This window comes from Epinephelus lanceolatus, chromosome 13, assembly GCF_041903045.1.
Source record: "Epinephelus lanceolatus isolate andai-2023 chromosome 13, ASM4190304v1, whole genome shotgun sequence".
Taxonomy (NCBI): Eukaryota; Metazoa; Chordata; class Actinopteri; order Perciformes; family Serranidae; genus Epinephelus; species Epinephelus lanceolatus.
The window spans coordinates 34,836,956-34,846,336 of record NC_135746.1 but is presented as its reverse complement, the minus strand read 5'-3'; positions in this window follow the sequence as shown (position 1 = coordinate 34,846,336).

The following is a 9,381-nucleotide window of genomic DNA, read 5'->3' as shown; positions in this document are numbered from 1 at the left end:
AACACAAGTCAGCACACAATCTCACTGTGGTAAACTTGTGTCTCCCAATCCAACAAGTTTAAACAAGACCAGACAGACGGCTCTGCCTGAGAAATTCACATTAAAACACCAACAGCAGAGCTACATTGTCACATGACCCAAGTTGTCTGATTCTGTACTTACACATTTAACAAGTGCCGGATCGAAGCATGAGTGTGTCTGTCCCGCTGTGCCTCTGTGTGTGAGCTTCTCTCAGTCAGTCAGTCAGTCGCTCTGTGTGAAGCCGCTCTTATTACTCAGAGGAGGAAGTAGCTGCTCGCTGCTGAGAAAAGGAGAGCCTCTGTGACTCTGTATATGTGTGATCACTACTTCCTCATCTGGAGTCAGGGCTGATCTAGGAGCCTGAGGGATTTATTTCACCCTTCTTCTTTCTCAGCTCTTCCTGTAGTGTGGTGAAATATATGCTGACTGAATGTCTGTGACAGAGCAGCGCCAGGAGGAATGTCGGGGTTAGACTGAGGCATCTGAGGATTTATTAGTCATTCATGCTCTGTATATTAATTTTATTTTAGTCCATGCCTTCTGGCACAGAGTTAGATGAGAAGACTGACACCACTCTCTGTCTGTCTGTTTGTCATGAAATGATCTTCAGCTGCAGATAGTAAACATAAAACAAAACACAAGATACTCACGTTCAGATTGACGTTCACAAAACCACAAAGTGACGCAAAGTGTCACAGTTTAAACTTCATGGAATCTTAGCAACAACAATAGAGTGTGAAACCTGATCAATCGACAGCTTGATCACTGACACTCACACAGATAAATACATACTGTCTACTGTCAGTCAGCTGAACAAAGACAACTTTGACTGAGGCTCCAAACAGCTGAGTGCACAGGGCTGTCACACAGATGGCTAAAAATAGCTGAGCACCGTGTTTGTTTTTAGAGGATGGAATTTTCATCATAGTTTGATTATTTTTATGTTATTGTCATTATTATTGAGGGTAATTTGAAAGCATAAACTGACACACGCTGGGGACACAGTTAACCTGAACTGACCTTTATTCTGAGAACTGCAATGATCCAAGTGCACAGACTGCACACACACACACACACACACAATGTGGATCTCCATACACACCCATTTACTAGCTCTCCCAGCATGCAGTTTTTCTTTGATGTTGTTGAATAAAGCTGGTGTGTCTACAGAGACAGAGGCAGGACAAGGGAAGCATGAACAACAGTAGGAACAGGAAATGTAAAATTCACAATGAAATAGCAGTATCTTTATCTAACCAGGATGTTGGACATGCAAAAAACTAACCAGTGGGCTTTCAGTGTGTGTTTGTGTGTGTGTGTGTGTGTGTGTGAGAGAGAGAGAGAGAATCTAGGAGGGGCAGAACAAGAATCTGTGATGAAATTGCTGATTGGAATTTTTCATGTATACTTCAGGACAGGCACGTTGTGAGTTAGCGATTAAAGACAGGTATAGAACACTGTGTTTCAGGAAGGGCCAGGGAAAGTCTGATGTGAGATAGCAAGGAAATAGTGTGGTGTGCAACATATTGCTGCAGTGGCAAAATATATCTGTATATTTTCCACAATATTAGCCCACAACACAGAGAATTGTTCTGTTTTAATAGAACTTTTTAGCAACATATTGTTGTATATTTAAATCAAAAAGCTGTCTGTCTCATTACAAAGTAATACCGGCGTACCAGCATTGTAAAAATACATCAGAGATGTTTGTTGTTATAATGATACACAGACTTATCCCATTACAAGAAACCTTTAGTTTATAAGTTGGTATGTTGTCTGAACAACAAACTTCCATAGCTGTCCTTCCATTGTAAAAAGAAAAGATTAAAAAAAAATACTCCAGTCAATGGTAAGACACTGTAGCCTACATTAGTAATACAATGAACTGGACCATGACTGGTTATGTGTTAACATAATTTGGTATGTAACAATAATGAGAAAAGTAAAAACATAACACAGAAATAGCTTGTGTATGAAGTTATAATGATAAAAGTTTCTTATCACAGTGAAAAACTAGTTCTTTTGTAGCCACGCTCCCACCGTTTTTAGCTGGATGGATTGAAATTTTGTACAGACATTCATGGTCCCAAGAGGATGACTTCTAATATTTGGTGATCCTCTGACCTTTCTTCTTGAGGCACCAGCTGGTCAAAGTTTTCACTATAAAGTTAAATATCTCAACATGTTGACTGCTTGTTGAATCAGAACAACAATTTGTGCAAACATTCATGATAATAATAAGTTTGGTGACATTCCCATTAGCATTAGCTGTACTTTGGGTGCTTTCCAAATCACATACTTTTTATTCTAACTTTTAGTATGTATTGCAGCTGCCCTTAAAAAGTACATACTGTTGCATGCAGTATACACACAATTGGGACATACAACTGTGTCATGACATTATGCCCTGAACTTTGACCCTCTTGGTTTTACATCCATTACCTTTGAGATAAAACAAACGCCACTTAACAAGCTCAGTAGAAACAAAGATCAACCGGGAGATCTGCTGTTGTCACTTTGTGATGTATGTAGTTTAACTTTAATGTTAACTAAGTTATAACTGCACAGATTATAGATTCTAACATATTATATTTGCGACAGTGAAATTACATCTGCAGTTCTGTCATTGTTATTTTTATAGCTGTATGTCCTTTTGTTGCTTGTAATATTCATGATTATTTGATTTTGATTTTGTTCACTTAAACCATTAATATTCCTACTAGAATTATTGGACATTATTGTCATCAGTTACTTGAATGCACTTTTATCCATCATTGCGACATTGCTGTCATTTGTTTGTGGCTCAGTCAATGTGATGAACCTTCCCCTATTGAAGGTTGTGGGTTTTGGGTCAGACTAGCATACTTTAAAATCAGATTGGATGTAGTAGAACATCCTGGTATTTTTGGCATTCTGCATTTGACATATGTATTGGGACATACTTTTTTCTGGCATACTATATAGTATGGTAGTATTTGGAACACTCAGTGTGTGTTCAGTGCTGAGCAAGTGGTGCTAACAAGAGCATGCTGCTAACAGGCTAAACTAAGATGGTGAACCTGGTGTACACGAGGCCTGTACCAGCTAACCATGAGAATGTTAGCATTGTCATTATGAGCATGTAAGCATGCTGATGTTGAAAACAACACTGTGCTCACAGTAAGCAGAACCTCAAAGAGCCTCAAAGAGCCGTTAGCATGGACTCTTAGTTTTGTTTAGTCGTGGTGGCTGCGATATGCTGATGTGGAAATCAACTAATACAATGAAGAAATTAATTTTCATTTAATAAAAAAAATGACATGGAAAAGAATAGCACACCTATCAGTACAAGATAAATAAACAAAGCTAAATACACTTTGCCAGCATTAGTCAGGACTGTGCAGTGATATTGTCTCCAGTCAGATGATTCATTTTAGACATAAGTTGCAACACTTCTCTGCCTGCAGCTCCTCTCTCCCAGCCTTTAGCCGTCAGTCAACCACCCAGCTATCATCATTTGGTTCAGGAACGCCTACAATATGTTGTAAAGCTTCAGCACCATCGGCTCACACATTCCATTACAGGCATTTAAGGCATTTAGGTGTTACCCAAAAGATGACTACAACAACATAACAGCTGAGACTCTAATACATATGCTAAACATTGCCAGGGTTGAGTAATGACTGAGTACATTTACTAAAATACTGTTCTTAATGTCAAGATAAAATTAAAAATGCATTGTTAACCCTTTTAGATCACATCCCTGGTCATATCGTGCACATATTTAACGATATATGACAAAAAATAACGTAAAACCCACTTCTTTGTATTCTTATATTAAAACCCAGTCATATTTTCTTCCTGTAAAACAAAAAATACAAACAGTATGCTATGTCCCAGGCCTCTGTTTCCAACAATTAAATCAAATTACCTCCAACATTATATTCCGCATGGGAATCCCGCCTGCTAATCCTGTTTCACTCAGAAATACATCAAGATACTGAAGCTAGATACTCTCGTAACAGAGTGCTGCAGGGATGACATCTTTTGTAGGCTGATGCGGAAGTTAGCGTCGTCCTGACGCTAACGCTCCAAAAAGCCAATGGAATCTTTCCATTCAATTTTGGATTATTGCAGAAAATAAGCTGTGTGAAAAACAAAAGTTTATGATGCTTACACGTTTAATGGTATTCAGCAAGATAATCTTTATAAATGAACACCACTTTTATGATTTGTTTTTTAAGCTGTAAGGCAGTAACCAGAATGGACTACACGATTGCATGATCTAACATTGCCACCACGACACTACCACTCTGTTAAGTGTGTCAACCACACACCTTATTTCAGTCATCTTACCAAAAACCCATTAAAAAAATCCACTGACACTCTGAGATGAGGGAACTGGGAGTGCTAAAATGCTAACTCATTTCCTGGTTTTAGGACTTATTCCTGCACCACTCTATGCTGTTTCATCTGGACTTTAAGTAGGCCTACAGTTTGAGTGAGTGGAGAAGCCTATTTGTACTCTAAATACTCCACTGCATTACGAAATAAATTAAGTAATAATCTCTCTAGAGGGACTGTGCTGCCTGATAAACTTTCATTTGAAAACATTTTACTCTAGTAAAATATTGAATGGTTGTATTTGTAACAGAATATCTTTATAGTGCACTATTGCCTCTTGTAGGCTTTGTTGGCTACTTTCTCATTACTGACCAGTATGGAGGTCAAAAGGTTAGGACTCGTGGTTCCTTTGCTGTTTTTGTTAAAAGGGGCCTATAGGATACAAAACTGGAACAAAGATCACATGTTTTTTGCCCCAGACATTTCAGCAATTTTTTTTTGTCCAAATATATATTGGGCTTTTGCTTGTTAAGAGCCATGTCTAAAGCAGAACTTGGTGATAGAGGATTGTTTCTGTAGCTTTTACATAGGTTGGATAACAGGCACATGCTATCGACATGGTGAATCTGGGCTTGATCAGGTGGGACCTGTGGTGTCCCCATGGGGAATAGTTTCTTTTCACTAATTCACTAAATTCAGTGTGAGTAAGAGTCACAAGAATGATTATTCTGATCATACATTTCACTTCCTCCAATGTTATCTCCTCAGCCGTAGCAATGACTATTCCTGGTCTTAATCATATTTAACAACCAAAATCTTTTCAGATGGAGGTCCATGAAGCGGAATGTCATCACATGCCTGTATGTAGCTTAATGTGGATCAGTTTAATGGTCCTTGACATGAAAAAGGTTGAGTACTACTGCTACTGAGAATACTGTTGCTTCTATATGTTATGAAAAGTAATTAAAAGCTGGTCACATCTATTCAAGTAAAATAAATAAGACAGCTAGCAAAGCATGACTACATCATGTACAACATTCACAAGAGTACCTTCATGAGTTATAGCAACAGCTTGACTTGTGTAGCAAAGCAAAAGTGATGTGTAAAATGTGCACTGGTAGGACTGTGTCGCTCACTGCTCCTCAGAACCACTTAGTGGTTAGGTGCAACTGGTTTGTCACTATGCTTTATATGTTTGCCAACACATTGTGGTTTGGAACTTTCCACAGATAAACAGGTTAAATGGTAACAGATTAAAATACCATGACTGAGTGTGAAGGGACATCCTTGGAAGGTTCAGTCATTCACAAGAAAGTGTGGCACAAAGTTCCCCACTTGGTGAACAATTGTGCGGGCAAACACTACAGCAGTTTAAGAACATTTCTCAATACACAAGTGCAAAGAAGTTTTAGATTTCACCCTCTACAATCCATAATATTGTCAAAAGATTCAGAGAATCCAGAGAAATCCCTGCGCATAAGGAGCAGGGCTGAAATTCAATATTGAACACCTGTGACCTTTGACTGCTCAGGCAGCACTGCATTAAAAACCAACATGATTATATAAAGGATATCACTACATGGACTCAGGAACACTTTGGAAAACCATTGTCAATACACACATGTTGTCACTGCATCTACAAATGCAAGTTCAGACTCTACCACGCAAAGTGAAAGCCATATATCAGCAACATCCAGTCCACACACAAAGTGGGAAAGTGCGCGGTGGTCTGACGAGTCCACATTCAAATTGTTTTTGGCAAACATGGACGTTGTGTCCTCCGGTCTAAAGAGGAAAAGGACCATCCAGATTGTTCCCAGCTCAAAGGTCATAGCCAGCATCTGTGATGGTATGGGGGTGTGTTAGTGCCCATGGCATCATGGATAACCCTCACATCTGTGAAGACACCATGAATACTGAAAGGCACATACAGGTTTTGGAGCAACATGTGCTGCCATCCAGGCGATGTCTTTTTCAGGTGCGTCCCTGCTTATTCCGGCGAGACACTGAGACACATTCTGCACGTGTTACAACAGCGTGGCTTCGTAGTAAAAGAGTCCAGGTACTAGACTCCTGCCTGCAGTCCAGGCCTGACTCCAACTGAACATGTGTGGCGCATTATAATGCACACAATAAGATAACAGAGACCTCGGACTGTTGAGCAACTGAAGTTGTATATAAAGCAAGAATGGGAAACAATTTCACTTTTAAGACGTTAAGTCCTCAGCTCCCAATCACTTACTGAGTGTTATTAAAAGAAAGGGTGGTGTAACAAAGTGGTAAAAAGGCCCCTGTCGTAACTTTTTCGAAACATGTTGCAGGCATCAAATTCAGAAACTGTGTATATTTATGAAATAAAGTTTGTCAGTTTGAACATCAAACATCTTGTCTGTGTACTGTATTCAATTGAATGAAGATCAAAAATAATTTACAGATCATTGCATTCTGTTTTTTTTAGGTTTTACACAGCTTCCTAACGTCTTCTTAAATCAGAGGTTTTGATTTGATTGATTGGTTTTCTCAGTACAATTACATTCAAAACCTTTGGTGCTCACTCTTGAACTGCATTTACCATTTATTGTGCTTACTGACACTTCACCTGTCTACAGTCCTTGCACTTGATACTGAGACTTCAAATGCTTTCACCAGTCACACTTCAACTGATTTCAAATGGTTCGAGGACCTTTATTTGAACTGAAGCCTTCAGCCTCTTTCAGTGCGTACAATGTAGCTGACATGTCAAGTGCTTTCATTGTTTACATTTCAGTGGACACTTTAAACCCTTTAAGTGCCTCAACGCCTCAACTCCTTTGAGTGTGTCAACCTCAGCTGTAACTTTTATGAATTTCACAAACATATCTTTAACAATTTATGAATCTATTTACACCTCAGCAGCAATTTTCTAGTTTTCTACTCTATTTTAGCGAACAGTCGGTGGTGTAAAAAGAAAGAAGTAATACTGACCTTCCAGTAGGCAGAGCGAGAGAAGACATGACTGCTACACAGTACACCTACAGTGTGTGTGTGTGTGTGTTTGTGTTTGCATAAGTGGACGTCCATAACAAGGTATGTGTGCATGTCCGTGTCTATGGAGGAATTTGGACTGACAGGAGTGTACGACAGCTTCTACAGGACAACCACCATTCAGCTTTAACAACAGCTCATTTGACATTCTTGCATTCCTTAAGTTAACATACTGACAGCATGAGTAAGTGACAGAAGCAGCAGAGAACAATGCTGAAACTGACATGAGAAAATCTAAAGACAAGGAGGAGGCTTGGATCAGCATGAGAATGTAAACCCAGTTCTGCTCCCTCGGCCAAAACACAAGCAAACTGCTGATAATATTATCGGCTTATTTCATGTTTGGTTTTGAATTTCCAGGTCTAATGTCACAGGAAAGAAGTGACTAACACCACAGATCACATGCTCTGTGATTTTGCAGAAGGTTAAAGGTGACAATGAGGTGTGCACATAGCGTGGGCGTATGGGGAAGTCTCTAGCAGTGGTTCCACCCGGGGGAGTGATGCTGTGCAAACCCTTATTTTCCACGCTGCTTGGTGCTTTCACCTTTCGGAGTGTTTTCAGCTTCTATGTGAAATACTTATTTTCCATCTCTGATCACCACACAGTCTCAACCTACGAAACAACTGTGTATTTTCGGGAAATTCAAAACATTGCGTGGTGAATCTTTCTTAAGAATGACGTATTCAAACAAGGGACTACGAAACTGCGCTTGTGGTTGCTGATGATCACAGAGAGGATTCATGTCAAAACTTGCATCTGCAGTCACATATCGCCCGATACACTTAGTGTAAACCTCCTCGTCATGGACATGTTCTTAATGTCTTGTGCCTCACGTTTGACACGTTTCCTGTATCTGTTTATTTCTTTGGAACATATGAAAGACAGTTTTTGTTTTCAGAAAGCATCTCACCAAGACTTTTATCTGTAAGACGTTTAGATCAAGATGACACTCTGGTGTATTTTATCTCCTCATCTCACACCAGAACACTCCTTTTAACCATTGCCCTTCAGCCTGCAGCCAGAGACGTCCTAGTTTCGAGATTGTGTAAAGAGAGGGGAAAGATGTTTCACCCTGGCTCTGTGAGGTGGGAGGAGGGAGACCCCAGTGAATTCCCTCAGTGCCATGGAGACACACTCCACCCAGCCATTTTCCATTGCCCAAATTTTATGAATGTATAAAAAACCCCCATCTGTTATAAACTTAAGTCAAAGGTGAGGCATAAATCATCACCAGCCTTGTTCTATATTGGGCCGTGTGTACGGGGGAAGAGGAAGTAAATATCAGAGAGGGAAGTCTGTTGTGGAACACAAATGAGTGAGTGGAACAGTGGTGGGAGGAGTACCCCAGTGTAGAAATACCCAGCTACAGTTTGAAGTCCTGTATTCTAAATTTTACTAAGTACAGAAGTTTGAGCATCAAAATAAACTCAAAGCGGTCAACATAGAAGTATTCATTATCTGCCTCTTCAGGATGTTGCAAGCATTTAACGCAAATCCAACCAATCCCCATGAATTTAACAACAAGAGTTACAGCTAGTCACAGTGCAAGGCAATTCCCTGATGTTCTTCACGCAAGCGGGTGTAACCTTGTGTGCTACATCGTGGTGGAACACAAACAATATTAACAAGCACTTTCTGACCGCAAAACACACCCAGAGAATGGCTAAAATGCGTGGACAACAGAGACAAATCACTATGACAGAGGGTATTGCATTATTCTCACTGGAACAAGGTGTCTCAGATTTTTAATGTGTGACTTAAAAATGAAAAGTAAAAAAATGCAACTCGTTTTGCAATTTTACAGCATTCCTTCAGCCAAAGGCAAGTTAATGCCATTCAAATTTAAAAGAAAATCAAGTACTATTGGTTAGGCACAATTTTTGTTTGTCCTAACAGTAAAAATGATCTTTTTAGTCCAGTAAATCTACTTCATGTGTTGACAGAAAGGTAACACTTTCTAGGCATGAAAGAAACGAGGGTAGAACAGAACTGAGAAATGGACTCTTGGCA